The sequence below is a fragment of the Heterocephalus glaber genome, unplaced genomic scaffold, assembly GCF_053883595.1.
Source record: "Heterocephalus glaber isolate CG9 unplaced genomic scaffold, H.glaber_assembly_v1.0 deba00001673, whole genome shotgun sequence".
In the NCBI taxonomy this organism is placed as follows: Eukaryota; Metazoa; Chordata; class Mammalia; order Rodentia; family Bathyergidae; genus Heterocephalus; species Heterocephalus glaber.
Genome location: NW_028258410.1, coordinates 15,751,365 through 15,767,486, shown reverse-complemented (window position 1 = coordinate 15,767,486; position 16,122 = coordinate 15,751,365). Strand labels below are relative to the sequence as shown.

The 16,122-nt window shown below is 46.9% G+C and overlaps 1 long non-coding RNA gene across 1 annotated transcript; it reads left to right on the top strand.

Moving 5' to 3' along the window:
* The first annotated feature begins 9,683 nt into the window (after positions 1–9,683).
* Positions 9,684–14,107, top strand: LOC110344558 (uncharacterized). The gene is made up of 3 exons (XR_002387192.2): positions 9,684–9,836; positions 10,231–10,409; positions 12,313–14,107. It is a non-coding gene; the product is annotated as an uncharacterized LOC110344558 (long non-coding RNA).
* The last annotated feature ends 2,015 nt before the right edge of the window (positions 14,108–16,122 follow it).

Sequence of the window (16,122 nt, the reverse complement as noted above, 5' to 3'; positions counted from 1 at the left end):
GATGTAGGCAGAGACTCTTGGGTAGCTGTAAACTGCTGTGATTTAAGCCAATTCAGCAAATCAAGACTCTTAGGGGTTTTTTGTTTTGTTGTTGGGGGTCGAGGCGAGTGCCGGGAGGCGGATATTGCCGTAAGCCATTCTAACCAATCCACACATCTGGAGCACTTCTCATTTCACCAATGAAATCCATTCCTAAGATCAAACTAACCAATCACTAGTTTCACCCACACAAGCAATTCCTAAACCCAGGAAGCATTCGCAGTGGGCATCGTTGGAGCACAAACCCTCTTGCCATGGTGTTCTCTGACCATTCCTGGGGTCAGTCTGGGCACACATGGCCTGCCTGCCAGCGCCCTGGGGCTCACCCCCCCCCCGCCCCCACACCTGGACGTCAGAAACAAACCGCAGGGACCCAGGAGCCCCGCCCGCCGCGCCTCCTGTTCCGGGATCAGCTCCTGCTGTTACACGGGTGCTGCTGCTCCACGGTGCCCCTTCGCTTCCCAGTGCTGGTCCCAGGGCGTCCTTCTGCCAGCCGATCCTCTCCTGCTGCATTTCCACGTGAACATATTGGCTGGTGCAGGAGGTTTCCTATTCTAGATTTTCTTTTGCTCTTTCTGACTCCAGTGGGGCTCAAGATTTTCCTTTTTGGATACGCACAGTTAGAGTGTCCATTGACATGTATAGAGAACTAACACCACTTTATGCAAAAAAAAATTTTTTTGTAGGTGAAAGTATATACAGTGTTCTCCTTACTCATCCTTGTATAAAAATAGTTGGGCCAGTGGACTCTGTCAGCAACTTAATTGGCAGCAGACTTTAGGAAGTGAATGTGTGTGTGTGAGTGTGTGTGTGTGTGTGTGTGTGTGTGTATGCTTTAAATAGCATGATGACCTGGATTTCATTTGATATCACAGCCTAATTTTTATTCATAAGCTAATTTTTCTGCACGGAGCAGAGCCCTTACCTCAGTCAGTCCTTTCTGGCTGGCCACTCCCTCCCTCCCTCCCTGCCTACCCGCCTCGGTCCACCTCCGCCCACCTCCACTGCTTCCGGTCTCGGTTCTGTTTGCTCGGTCCGCAGAGATGTGCCTGTCTCGCTTGTGCAGAAAACATCATTCCAGATTAGGTCAGCTGGGCTCGTGTCCCTCCACACAGTTTTTAAGGTTATTTATTTAAAAAGTACTTTATCGTAGGACCGGGGATTTAGCTCAGTGGTTTCGCTGCCTGCTGCGCAAGCGCAAGGACCCAAGTTCGATCCCCGGTACTAAAAAAAAAAAAAAAAAAAAAAAGTACTTTATTGTAACAGATACTGTTTCGCCAATATTGCCTACCTCAGTGGCACCTCACAGTCTAGTTCTTTTCTTCCAGTACTGGGAATCAAACTCAGAACCTTGAACTTGCCAGGCAGGTGAGGTCCCACTGAGCTACATCCCTGGACCCTACAATCTAGTTTTAAAAGAAAAGTAAAATATTTTAAATGGTCAGAGGAAAAACAAAAAGACAGCTACACAAAAGTGCCACTCCCCACGAAGAGGCTGTGTTCCAGGATTTGGGTAAACCTAAGGTAGCCATTGCTCAGCAGTTCGAGTTTTACATTTAAAGGAGAAAGAGGACACAGCACCCAGTCGTTAGAGGTTTTGCTCTCCTGTGTCCAGCAGAGAAGGTTCTGGCACTCGGTGTCCTCACCGACAGGGAGGGTCTCATCCTTTGCTCCAGTTCCCCACCCTGAACCCGCTTGGTGTACTCGGGGGGTTCCTTGCTGTGATTCTTGGTAGGGAGCAAAGTCTGCCTTTCATCACAGATACTGAAAGAAGTCAAAACTCGATCTCCAGCCCCCTTGCAGCCAGTGGGTGCCTGTAGGATGTAAGCGCTTCCGGAATCCCTGTCAGTGGCTGGTGACAGCCACGAGCTTGGGGCTGTGACTGAGGTTCCAAGCCCCAAGGGCTGGAGACCAGGCTGGCAAAGACAGTTCACCTCTCCTCTTCCACAGGGACACGGGTCTTTGGATGTAGGGCCCACCCCGATTAGCTTAGTAAGAGACATCTGCAAACACCTCGCTTCCAGAGCAGGCCAGTGATCTTTCGCCGCATTTTCTGCCTAAACCCACCAGCCTTGGTCCTGTTGCTTGTTGCCAAGGACTGTGATGGAGACGCCACAGACAGGACGGTGGAGTGGAGGCGGTCGCTGCAGAGAGCCTCTCACTGTTACCGCAGGGCTTGCATCTGAGCCGGCAGATGCCGAGACACCAGTTATACTGATGCGGCTCCATTTCTGTAATCCGCTTTAATTTAGACCCATCTAAAGAGAGAATTCTGCCAGACTGAGTTTTTGAAGATATGAAATTTGAGACAGACATGTTCCTTGCCAAGAAAGAAACGAGACAAGGTACTTGGTAAAAAAAATTGTGATTGTGGTGCTGGGTGTGGGGCCCAGGGCCTTATGCATCCTGGAAGTGCAACACCACCGAGCTACACCTTCAGCCCAGACGGGGTTTGTACAAGGAATACACTGGGCCCCCAGTAGCTGCCAGTCGGGGGTGCAATGAAAATCTAGGGCCTCACATGTGCAACAATCACTTAGAATTCCAGGATAGCAGCAGCGGAGCATTAAGCCTGTCACAGGATTTCTGTTAGACAGCACAGGCCAGACGCCCACCAAGCCGAACTTGCATACTTCTGTTGTTGTTACTGGGGATTAAACCTAGGGTTTTCATGCTGAGCTACATCCTCAAGCCTTATTTTTGTTTTTTGATTTGGCTTTTTGAGACAGGGTCTTGCTATGTAGTTCAAGCTGGCCTTGAACTCACTATGAAGCCCAGGTTAGCCTCAAACTCGAGGTGATCTTCCTGCCTCAGCCTCCTGAGTGCTGGGATCACAGGTGTGCACCATCATGGCTAGTTTAAATGTTTTTTTTTTTTTGGTACCAGGGATCAAACTCAGGTCCTTGTGCTTGCGCAGCAGGCAGTGAAACCACTGAGCTAAATCCCAGGCCCTTAAATGTTTTTTTGAGACAGGGGTTCAGTAGGTTGCTAAGTTGCCCAGGCTGGGCTTGAAAATTTTTAAAAAAATATTTAAAAATATTTAATGAAGAAACACACCTCACTTGTGTAATAAAACAGTGCTATTAATGTATTTTAAGAAACAAAACAGCTGGGGATTTAGCTCAGTGGTTTTGCTGCCTGCTGCGCAAGCGCAAGGACCCAAGTTTGATCCCCGGGACCAAAAAAAAAAGAAACAAAACAAAATTATTTTTAAAAGACCCAGAAGATAAAAACAAAAATCAACTTTTGGAGAATTACGAACCGAATTTTCTTCTTCCTCTTCTAATTCTTGCTGCTATTCTTCATGTCTTTTAGCTTTGATCTCCATAAGGTCTCTTAATATTGATACAGGTTTTGCATTCTTGATAACAGGCTGCTGTAAAAGTTGTGTTGCAGTAGCTCTTTGTTCAGGGTTCTTCATTGAACACTTTTTAACAAAATCGATGAGGTCATCAGACCAAAGTTTGGGCTTCCTAAATGTTGGTGGTGGATTTGTGGGAATCATAAAAATAGCCCTCATTGGATGTATATCAGCATAAGGAGGTTTTCCTTCAGCCATTTCTATAGAAGTAATGCCAAGCGATCAGGTGTCAGCTGCACAGTTACAGCCTATTTCTTGAATTACCTCAGGAGCCATCCAAAATGGAGTTCCTATCACAGTACTGCGTTTTGCCATTGTGTCTGTTAACTGACCAGCCACTCCAAAATCTGCCAATTTTGCACGTCCTTCTGTATTGAGGAGAATATTTCCAGCTTTTATATCTCTATGTATTTTTCTCATAAAGTGCAAATATTCTAATCCTTTCGATGTAGATTTTAGAATGGTTGCCATTTCATCTTCTGTTAACTATTTCACAATTTCCCCCTCTGAAAAAGGATCCCTAACTGCTGTGAGAGGGCAAAGGACGAAGACCAGTCTGCAAATTCCAGCTGAAGAGGGTTGTCGTTGTGATCAGCAGTCAGAGTTACTCTGCAGAGGGTCTGCCTAAAGGCCCTCGACAGGAGCCAGGCATTGTCATCTTGGTAGCTGTGTAGCTTTGAGTCAAAGATGTAGGATCCTGTAGGAAAGGTTCCTTTGTGTCCTGGATCTTTGTTGACCTTGAGGGGCCAGGGGCAAAATATTGGCTGTCCTCATAGCCCAGTTACCTTTCTAGTTTTGGTCTCCGAACATTCTGGAAGCTTTGTCTTGAAATCTAGCAGCCACAGACGAGGGAAGTGCCTTGAACCAAACACTGCTGAGAGCTCCAACCAGCAATCTCGGTGGAAGACCTCCAAAATGATACAGGGGAAGAGATGCAACTCCCAAACCTATTAGATGTCCGAAACACGAGTTTGTGCTCTCTAAAATCAAAGAGTGAATTCTAGGAACAACGGAGGTTAAGAGTAGGAAAAGTTTATTGAGAGAAAGAAAGCTTCTGTCTAAGAGAGACAGAGGGGGACCGGAAAGTGGGCTGACCCTCGGCTTGAAATTTTGATCCTCCTGCCTCGGGCTACCAAGTGATGGGATCTCAGGTGAGCACCACCACACCTGTATGCTTGTAATCCAAGTTTGGAATCAATAAAAACCACCTCCACTCATGGAGCCGTGGGGCAGCTTCTAAACTATTTTTTTAAATACAAGCTTCATTAGTTTTCACACTGACTTTAGAGAAAACTTCAGGATCGCCTCCCAGTTACCAATGAGGCTGGTGAGACGTCAGGGGACAGAGACTCCCCAAGGGCTCCCAGCAGAGAGATGGTAGTGTGGGGATCCACACGGAGGTCTGCGGACTTCCTTGTCCCATCTCTCAAAGTCAAGAATGTTTGACAAAAAGACATGGCCACGCTCAGGTCTGTTGAGCCAAGTGTTCTTTGTCCCCGGCATTTTTGAAGCCGGCTCTTTCCATGTAGCATAGGCTGGTCTTGGACTTGTGGTCCTCCTGCTTCTGCCTCCCAAATGCTGGCATTACGGGCATGCGCCACTGAGTCCAGCGAGAGCCGAGTGTCCGAATGCTGCCTCTTCGGCTGTGTTTCCCAGGCTGCCTGGAATGTGAGCACCACTAGGAGCCACAGACAGGTCTGTGTTGATCAGGGGTCTGTGAACTATAGCTCCTGGGCCACGGTTGGCCCTTTGTTTCTTTTTTCTTTTTTTTTTTGTGGTACTGGGGATTGAACTTGGGTCCTTGCACTTGTGCAGCAGGTGGCGAAACCACTGAGCTAAATCCCTGGCCCCTTTGTTTCTTTTTATAAATAAAGTTTTATTGGAAAACAGCCAAGCCCATTCTTCCATGCATGGCTGCTTTTGAGCAAAAGTGATGGAGCTCTTGTGGCCCAGGGCCTGACACACAGGCGACTCCAGCACGTATCTCCTGAGTGTTTAAGAGATGCTCTTTACATTCCATTAAATCCTCCTTCTCACCAGCTCAGCAGGTGGCTACTATTGAGGGTTTGCAAATCAGCAGCCACAGTTTCTGAAATCTAAGAAATTCCAAGAAACCCATCCTTTTAAAAGAGAACTCATGAAGGGAGGGGAAGGGAAAAGGAAAGGAGGGAAAGGAAAAACTATGAGAAAAGAAAAAAATGGAAACAAAGTCTATGTAAATAGTGAAGGGTGGAGGGGTGAAGGGTACACAGGTAATGGCGAAAAAATAAGAACCAAGATACATCATGTACAGGTACAAGCACCCAATGAGAAATATAAACGAATTTTATACTTAAAATGTACCAATAAAAGAACTTAAGAAAAAAAAAATAAAAGAGAACTCAAACTCCCAACTCCTGGGCTCAAGTGATCCTCCTGCCTCAGCCTCCCAAGTATCTGGGACTCCAGGGCTCACCATCACATCTGGCTCAGCTGCACTTTCAAAAGATGAATGTGCAGCAAACTCTGACCTGTCCTGACCCGACTTATCCGCAGCAAAATGTTCCTTGAACAAGTGTGAGGCTGTGCATAGCCACGAGTTTCATGACGGGGATGCTGCATAACAGAAGTCAGCACAATGCGATTCTCCGGTCTGAGCACTGAGAGTCTGCAGCCTGTCTGGCTGGAAGGCGTGCGTAAGAGAAGGATGTACAACTTCCTTTATTCGGCAGCTGAGGACTGGAGGCTGAACAGCACTGTCAGTGACAGCAGAGGCTGAGTCTGAGTCCAGCCCTCTGCTCGGATCTGAAAGTCCTAGGCATCAGCAGCGGCCTGACCACCACTGACTGGCTTCATCCAGAGGAAATCAAGCTGCAGGCCTGGCCTCACTCCCACTCTTGCTGAGCTTTGCCTGCTGCCAGGAGAATCTTGTCTTCCCCTGTCAGATCTTTCCAGGCTGCAGCTGTGCCTGGCCACACACGCACACACGCACATGCATCTCGGAATGGAGCTGCATACTCTTACATTTCATTTCCCCGTGGCTGCCTGTTGTTTTAGCAATCTTATCTTTATGGATCGGTGACAAAACTCACCAGTAACTGGGCGAGGGAGAGAAAACAGATGCTTTTCCAGCCGGGCTGGGCTGAGCCGAGCACTTTGTCATCGAGGTTAAAACCTTTGGCTCCACCAGCCAGGGTTCCTTGCAAAGGATGGCGACCATTTCTCTGTCTGCCTTGGGGAGCTGCCGTGGTGCCCCAAACTCTCAGCCATAGCTGAGGGGGAAAATGTCATTTGCTTGTTGGAGATGACAGTGAGGGGGGGCCCTGCAGGGGTGCCATTTCCTCCAGTGGAAAATCAGTGTGGTTTGGGGCTAGCAAGTCTTCAATGAGCTGTAGGTTTGGCCCCACGACTGTGAAGTAAGTGTGGAGTAGGACCCAGTTGTAAGAGGGTGAATACTGCACGATTTTGTCTAAAAAAAGAAGGATGTATCTGTGTGTGTGAGTATACGCAAGAGTGTGAAAATGTAGAAAAAAGACAAGAATCAGCTCTTACCATGAACACAGGAAGTCAATGGGGGGGGGAGCTGAAGGGGAGGGTGGGCTTCTGTTCTCAGCATAGACACTGCAGTGTTTTTCCTTCATGGTGCCATCGAAAATAAAAAAAAAATACAATTAACTGGCAAAAACAAACACCAGGAGAAACAGCTGTGTGAAGCCAGAAAGCCCTTTAACGTCGAAGAATCAGGAGGCTCCAGAATGCAGGACTTCCGGGTTTGGGCATTCCTGATTCACTCAGACTTGGAGGCTGAATCAGTTCTTCCTGCCCGGAACAAGGGAGAGTAACTTCCGTGTTGAGCACAGGGAAACCTCTCTCTCCTCCTGGCTTAGGGTTATTAACTTTTTTTTGGCTTACTGCTGTGGTTTTTGTGTCTGTAAAGAAATAGGAGATTTCCAAAATGATGATCTTTATCATCTGTCCTCTACACATCCTTTGAAAAAGGTCAAATGATTAAAGAAAAGCCATAAAGAAGAAAACCCCACTACATTAAAAAACCAGCCCCTTCAGAACCTAGCAAGAATAAAGTAGGTCCTGGGGGAATCCTCTAGACAGTGTACAAAAAACTTCTGATCTTTGGTTAACCTACTGTTGGACAATGTAGTTGCCTTCTCCCATTTAGGTTATCTTTTAATTGAAGTTACATTAGATTGCCTGTTATTTCTTTTTTTCTTCTTTTTGTAGTACAGGGGATTGAACCCAGGGGTGCTTTACCATTGAGCTACATTCTCAGTCATTTTTAAATTTTTTTTCTTTGTTTTGGAACCGGGGAACAAACCCGGGTCCTCAGCTTTCAAGACAGGCGGTGGAACCATTGAGCTAAATCCCTGGCCCTTAAATTTTATTTTGAGGCGGAGTCTCCCTAGATTGGCATCCTCCTGTCTCAGCCTCTGGAGTAGCTGTTATTACAGAGATGCATCACCGTGCCCCGTATTTCCAGTTACTCTCGTTCAATGTCTTCCTTATAAATTGGGTTGAAAACCAGGAAATGACGAAGGAGGCAGAGGAGAGGGGAACAGGGTCATCCCTCCTGTTTCATCTCCATGAGGCACCAGCTCCAGGTGTGGATGCTTTTCCAGCTGTGAGTCTGAAACTTGCTTCTCTTAGGACAACAGCACACTTAATTCCTGGAGGTTTCATTATAGCTCTGAAAGCATAAGTGAGCAGCACAATCTTCATTACGATTTGTGAAGTGGACAAATTGTTTTCTCCAGGCTGTGATTTTTAAGTTACAGGACATTCGTCTGGCTTGTCAGTGTCGCTGGGCTTTGAGGCTCCAGAGTTGGGTTTGAGAAGAGTGTATCTGCATCCACTTTTAGCATAGGGTTATATGAAGTGAGGATCAGGCAGGAAAGATTTTTTGTTTCTGGGCCGGGGATTTAGCTCAGTGGTTTTGTTGCCTGCTGCGCAAGTGCGAGGACCCGAGTTCAATCCTCGGTACTAAAAAAAAAAAAAAAAAAGATTTTTGTTTCCATTGATCAAATGAGATAAAGAAAAGATCTTTTGGAGGGTTGATGTAAATCACAGATTTTGTTACGGCCCTTTTCAAAGGATTATTACTGTATTATTTCTTATTCGATCCTCAGCACTGCAGGAGGTTGACAGAAGCAAACTTCATGCTACAGAGAAGCAAAAAAGATTAACTCTTGGGCCAGGGATTTAGCTCAGTGGTGCCACAGCCTGCTTCGCAAGCACAAGGTTCTGAGTTCGATCCCTGTTACTGCAAAAAAAAAAAAAAGGTTAACTCTTGTGTGAAAACAGTGGGCCAAGAGAGTTTGAGTCTCTTCAGTAAATGGCAAGCATGGTTTTGTTTTGCTTTGTTTGCGGTGCTGCGGGTCAGCCTAGGGTCCCGAGCATACTAGGCAAGGGCTCTGCCCCTGAGCTACACCTCTGGCCCGAATTACAGCTCTTACCGTGCTTTAGTAGGGCACTCCAGCGTATCTGTGCTAAAGGTGACAGAAAATTTGCTGATTGGCACACTAAAAGCCAGAGGTTTACTGTGGCACGAGTCACCCCGCACACCTACTTCCGGCTTAGAGGAGGGACTAACCGCACCTCTGTGTCAGGTCTGTGCGGTCAGCTTTGGCACGTCCGGCCAGGAACTTGTCTATTTTTAGCATTTACTACCTGAGGTGGTTGTGGAACGCATGGACTTGGAGGAGCACACAGGTCCCATGAGTGGGTGGTGCGGGACTTCGGGGGATCCGCCTACACATTCGCAGGCTCCCTTTTATCCGAGGGGTGTGGCTCGCCGTTTACAGGGAGGGAGCCTGGATCTCAGCGTGGAAAGCAGCTCTGACACCCGAGAACAGGGACCCACAAGAGGAGTGTCCTTCCCTGGCCTCACTTTTAGACTGGGCTGCTTTAGAGGCAGAATTTACTTTTCAAATATTTACGTTCAAATGTTCATGTTCATGGGAGGGGATAGGTTTCTAGCAGGTGTGAAGTGGCATAAAGACAACAACAATAATAAATAATAACTATATAATAATCATCATAGCTCGCGCGGATTTGTAGGGCAGGTACTCTTTGAGGTATTTTTCAAGTGTTAATTCATTTAATGCTCACAGCAACCCTGTGAGGTAGGTTCTGCTGTTATACTCACCTTACAGTTGAGAAAACTGAGGCAGGAGGCCAAGAGGCTGTCCAGCTCTCCCTGGGGTGTTACTAAGGTCACACACAGCGAGGATAGTGAATTCCACCTTCAGCCACTAGACAAGGGCAAGTTCGGTTTCAGACTGCACATCAGTGTTGTTGCTAGGAAGCCGGGGGGAGAAACTCAGTTGCGTCTTTAACTGATTAAGTTGCTAGGAAAAGAGCTGTGGGAGACTCAGAAGCCGAGGACAGACGTTCCTGGTTTCTCCTAGCGTGCTTTGCTTTCTCCGGGTGCCTCAAAGCCAAGGTCTGGTTTGAGCTTGGATGGTTGATGAAAATCAATAACAGGATCTCTCTCTCTCTGCTTATTTCATAAATTGAGTGCATGAGTGATGCAGCTTCACTGTGTACTTCGGTACATGGGGGAGGAGATTTTCCCAAGCTCTGCCGAGTTCACTGCATCCACCCGGGTCGTTTCAGACTTGACTTCCTCAAGTGGAAGGTCTGGCTCCTCCAGGGAGCAGATACCGCTTACCACCCATCCTCTCGTTGGGTGCCTTGGCTGTGTGTGGCAGGGACTACTAAGCTGTGCACTGACCAGCAGCATTGTCTTTTTTCCAGGTGATAAGGAATCTTGGATTGCAGGGCTGCTGGGACATTTAAGAAAGCCTTCAAAGATCCATACTCTTCCTTTCTTTCAGCGTTGACCTCCACCTCGTGGTTCCACGGTGGCTGCTCCTTGAAAGGCTTGGTGATGTACTGCACTCGGAGAGAAGAGAAGGTGACAAATGTGGATGCTAGCCAGATTTTTCTTTTCTTTTCTATTTTCCTTTTTTTTTTTTGGTACCAGGAATCGAACTCAGGTCCTTGCGCTTGCAAGGTAGGGGTCAGAACCACTGAACTAAATCCCCGGCCCCTTCTTTTCTTTTTTCAATGCTGGGAATAGAACCCAGGGTCTTGTACATACTGGGCAAACACTGCCGACATGCTATATTCCTACCCTAGAATTTTCCTTTTTATCCAAGGAAAAAAATTCTGCAAAGGAGCTGGGGTAATCAAGGTTCTTTTTTTTTGGTACCGGGGATCGAACTTGGGTCCTTACACTTATACAGCAGGTGGTGAAACCACTGAGCTAAATCCCCAGCCCTGTTTGTTTGTTTTCTGAAAGCCAAGCTTCTACACATTGTGAATGATTCCATGGTTCTGTGAATAAAAAAGAAGAGGTGAGAGAATATTTGATAATCAGTAGTGACTGCCAGTTACCTCCTGACTGACTCTGTGTGTGTGTGTGTGTGTGTGTGTGTGTGTCCCCGCCCTGTCTTTCTATGTTGGAATCTAATCCCTGGTGGTATTCGGCAGTGGCGACGTTGGGATGTGACCAGGTCATGACAGCGCTTACAAAGTGGCCACCGAAAGTTGTCTTGACCCTCGTATCATGAGGGGACAAGGGGAAGGGGAAAGGCTCATGGATGAGCTAGAAAGGAGGCTTTCCAGACAACAGATTGATGTGTGGTGAGAGTGGTGGATGGGTCAGTGTCCACGACATACCATCAGGTAATGGGAGAAATTATCTCGCACTGCACCTTCTACTTCCACCTCATTTTCTCTGCTCTTCTACAAGGCCTCAGGGCCATGGTACTTGAGGTCCCTCTGCCGGGACTGCTCTCTGCCAAATGGCCATTTCTCTTCACTCATTGCTTTATCCTTCACCCAAATATCACCTCCCTGGAGGGGCCCAACCACCCCATCCACAGCAGCTCGGTGGATCCCTCTGCTCTCCCTCCTGTGTTCTTCTTCGCGCGCTGTCACCCATGGACACATCACGTGCTCATGCATTTCTTTGCTTGCTATTCGCTTGTCTAGCAGGCACGATTCACCAGGGCCTTGCTGCTGTGAACTGCTGGCCTGAGGGCTGTGGGCCCGCTTCCTCCTGGTCTCACAATATACATTTGAAGAATGAGTTGATGGTTTCAGAGTTCCACTTCTGGCACTGTCATTATGCCAGAGCCCAGATCCTATCCTGCAGTTACCAGGAGTGCAGGATTTGAATTCAAACACGGTTGGCTTTGAATGCTGGCTCTGCTCCAGGAGCGCTTTCTGGAGTTGCTAGGCCTCCTTAGGGCCCAGTATCTTTGTCTATAAAATGATTTTTAAAGGCAAATCTCTTATACAAAAACAAAAGACAGAGGACAAGAGACCAAAAGGTAGTCTTTTAGTGATGGGGAGAAGGTTTGGGAAGGGAGGGTTTTAGCAGGGATGAAAATAATCAAAATGTGTTACATATATGCGCCGATGTCCCTTTGTGAATCTCATTATTCTGTATTGCCACAATGCACCAATAAAAGAAAAACTGACAGAAACACAGGCATAAAAAACACATGTCTTAGTTGGGGGACATGCCTGTAACATCAGCTGCTCAGGAGGCTGAGGCAGGATGATCCTAAGTTCCAGGTCAGCCTGGGCAACTTAGAGTAACCTAGTCTCAAAATAAAATAAAAAGGGCTGGGGATGTAGCCCAGCGGTAGAGGTTCCTAGTGTGCACTGGGCCCTGGGTTCTAGCTCCAGGATGGCAAAAGCCAAACCAAAACCGTGTTTCTTACACTCTACAGAGACAAATAAGGCAGTGACTAGGAAGCACCGCGGTTGTCACTAAAAAGGCAGCAGGCAGGTTCAGTGTGCAACAGGCATGGGCAGCTGCTTCCGGGGGCCAGGGCCCAGGGTATTCCCTTCCGTTCACGTTCCCAAGAGAGTGCCTTGGAATGAGACTTAAAATATTTCATCAGGTGAAACTCGGGAGAACTGTGAGCAAATGGAAAACCGAACACTTCCGAACTGCGATCTGCCCAGGGCAGCAGGAAGAAAACCAGCTCGTTCAGCGCCAGCAAATGCAGCTCAGGCTGCAGTCTTCCAGAGCCAGGATCAGGAGCCTGCTGGCTGCAGATCTCTGCTCCTCTGAGAAGAGCATCATTTCCTCTCCCTCCCCTCCTAAGGGTGACCGGTATAAACCCTGCTCAGAGCAATTTTAGCTTCCCCCTGTAGCTTAGATTTCGCATTTTATGTTTGTTTCCGAAGTTTTCTTCCAACCCAAATAAACACAGGCTCAGAAATGAAGGGACTCGGGTTATCATTATCTGATTCTCCAGGGGCTGGACACCGAGGCTGGCCCCACTGGGCTGTGGGTGATCTGGCAAGTGTGCCTGCTTCAAGGAGGGTCCTAGCAGCCAGGAAGTGGGTAGCTGTGGGCTGGGGTCACTCAGTGTCCTCACCTGTCACCTGTAGCTCCTGCAGGGAGTGAGCCACTTCTGGGCTTTCCCTACCCTTTAAGGTAGCACTACATAGAATCTTTCAGGATTTTCTATTCACATTACATTTAGCCTTTCTATTTGTGTTCCCCCTCCCATGCTGTGGGCATTATTACCACCCCCAATGAAAGGAAGCACATTCCATTCATTCATTCATTCATTTGGAGCATCTACTGCATGACTGGTTCCATGCCTGGTCCGGTACTTGAAAGCCCCTGCCCACAGGGCAATTCATGTCTATCAAGAAAGCTAATGAACTACTAAGTACAAGAGTTAGCTAATTTATAAGTCAATGCAGAATTGAATAGAATACATTGTGTTTATTGTAATTACGCTTAATAAAGTAATTGTGTTTATGACTACATGACCACTCTCATATAATACTTACTACATGCTGGGTGGTATCCTAAGCACTTAGTATATTAACTCATTTTATGTGTCTCTATTTTACAGATGGGGGAACTAAGAAACTGAAAGATTAAATATGTATTGGAAGTTCTACAGCAGTTTACTGCTGGGGGATTTGAAGCTCAGCTATGTAGATGTTCAGAATCATCTCGAACCACACACTCTACTCTGTTGTCTTTCCAGACAGCCCATAAAAAGTAGGCAAGATGACACTGAGCATGGACAAGAGGCACCAGGAATGGATGCTGGGTGATGGTATGGCCTGGGATGGGTGGGTTGGAGGGGGCTGTTGTGCACGCACACGTGTGTGTGTGTTTGTTTGTGTGTGTGTTTGTTTGTGTGTGTTTGTTTGTGTGTGTGTGTGTGTTACTAGGCAGATTCTTCAAGGCGGAGAAGGAGAAAGACCTGTTGGCAGAGAAGAGAGCAAACGCAGAAGCTGGAGGCAGGGAGGACTGTGGCCACGTCAGGGTCAGAAAAGGCCGAGTATCCAGGGCAAGCTGTCCCCTGGGGACCCCAGCAGGAAGCAGATCCGAGGGGGCTTTTAGTTCAGGTTCTGCTCAGAAAAGGCAGCTCTGGGTGCATCATCCTGGTCAGGGTTTTGGCCAGCTTGTCTCGTCTGGCATTTGCCCTGGAGGTGAAGGTCATCCCCTTGTAGTCAAGAACCTTCAGGCAATTTGGAATCCCCCTTCCTCCAGAAGAGTCTGAGCTGGATGCATCTCTCCCTCCTGATCAGTGACCTGACCCGGTGACCGCTCCAGGCGCAGTGACCCGTGGTGGTGATGAACTCACAGCAGTCTGAGCTGCTTTCACACCAACCTCAAGACTTCCCCAAAGTGATGTTTCCTGGGTTGTGGTTTAAAAATAAATTCTGAATATTAGGTTGTTTTCTTGCGATTTGCATGATTTCTAAAAATGGAGCACAGGGACCAAAAGTAAGAAAAAAAAAAAAAAAAAAGGAGGTGGTTTTATGTAACAGGTTTCCAGGACATCAAGACCTTTCCTGTCACTTACATCTGCCTCCTTAGAGGCATAGGTCTTAGGACCCATGGTGCTGGCAGATAAATAAGACTTGAGTTAAGAGAAAATAAGTGACCTACACAAATATTTTGCAACAAAATTGTGTGCACTAGTGACAACCCCATCACCCTGGAAGTGATGCAGTTAGTTCTAGGCTGAGTAGCAATACGCCCATGACCCCGATACCCAAGCAAAGCACACTGGACCCACACTGCTCACTGTGTTGGGGAAGGAAATCTCATTTCATTCACTCTTTAATGGGTAACCCTGAACATTCATCAGGAGGGAATGAAGAGTTCAGGCAACTCGGGTTAGAATCCTCGAACTCCTCATTCCTTGACTGTGACCTTGGGAGAGGCCCTTACCTTCCTGGAGCCTGTTTCCCCATCTATACAGTGAGCACAATGATGGCACACATTTTGCAGGACTGGTTGTAGTGCTGTAAAGAAGTTAACTCAGAGCTGGGTGTGCATAAGACCTCCACGATTCCCATCATGCCCCTCTCAGTCCTCCCGTGCCCACTTCCCATCCCCCAGGTCAGTGTGACCCCGGGTCTCCCGCTTAAAGGCTGGGGTTTGGCTCAATGGTAGAGTGTGTGATTAGCAGATTCAAAGTCCTGGGCTCAATCCCAGCATCACAAACAGAAACAAAAACCCTGGTCAGGCTTTGAGATTCTTTTATTATGTCCAGGATTAGAGAAGAGAAATGTAACTTCACTGATAGAAGGACATAATTTGTTGAACATTCTGCTTAAGTTTTCAAACTTTACTCACTGTATGAGCCTATGTGCTCTATCTTCTGCTTGGTGGTCAGATGTAACTTCATAAGTCATAGTGAGCTCCGCCAGTGAACTTTCTGATTCTCAAACACAAACCTCCCTTGTCCACCCCAGGACATTTGCATATACTCTGCCTGGAGTGTCATTCTGTAGACTGCCCACTGCTGGCACCCGAGGACTGAGAGGGGGATGATGGGAAAAGAACCCAGTGGAAGTGTCAAGGAAGGTCATAGTGGAGGAATGAGGAATTTGAGGATTCTAACCCAAGATGCCTTCAATTGCTATATATATATATGTGTATATATATATATATATATATATATGATTTCTTCAGAAAGCTCCCTCAGTTACTCTTTTTCATGATCTAGTTTTGTTGTTCATAACACCCACCAAAATCTGATTTATTATTATTAAAAAAAATTTTCTTTTTGCCCATCTGCCCCTAAAATGGTGAGGTCTTTGCCAAACATATTTGTTTGTATATTCCCCAGTGCCTTAGTGCAATATTTCGCATACCATAGGTACTAAATAGGTAATCTCTGAGTTTGTTATTGATTCTGAATTTGCAAATTGGTGACCAATGTTTGGTCACAAGTCTCCTATTAACAGGCAACTGAACTTTGCTTGTTTTCTATTGCCAAGAGCTGCTTTGGGATGACCCAAACGTGTGTTGTCTTGTGGAGCCCTAGTGTGAGGCTGAAATGTCAGGTGATACCGGATGAAGCTCAGACGTCTGAAACCTTCACAGTACCAGGCCTCCGCTAGGGAGTAGAGAATTTGGCCTTTCGGCGCATGACAAGATGGGGTTTACCGTCAAGTCCACTTAGCACATGTTTATTCTGAGTCCTGCTTTCCTTTGTTTCCTGTAAGTATCGCTTCATGCCCTGCAGGGATCTGAGGTTGCAGAAACACAAGGAGACTATTAACATATCAATAGAGGGATCTCTTTGGAATCCAGAATTTAGACTAATATTTGCATCTTGAGCTCAGAAGCCGCCCAGGCAAGCCTGCTTATTGATTGCCTTTAATTTCCCTTTAAAACAGTGTCTACTCCTGAATAAAAGATTAAGAGAGGAGGGCTCAGCTTG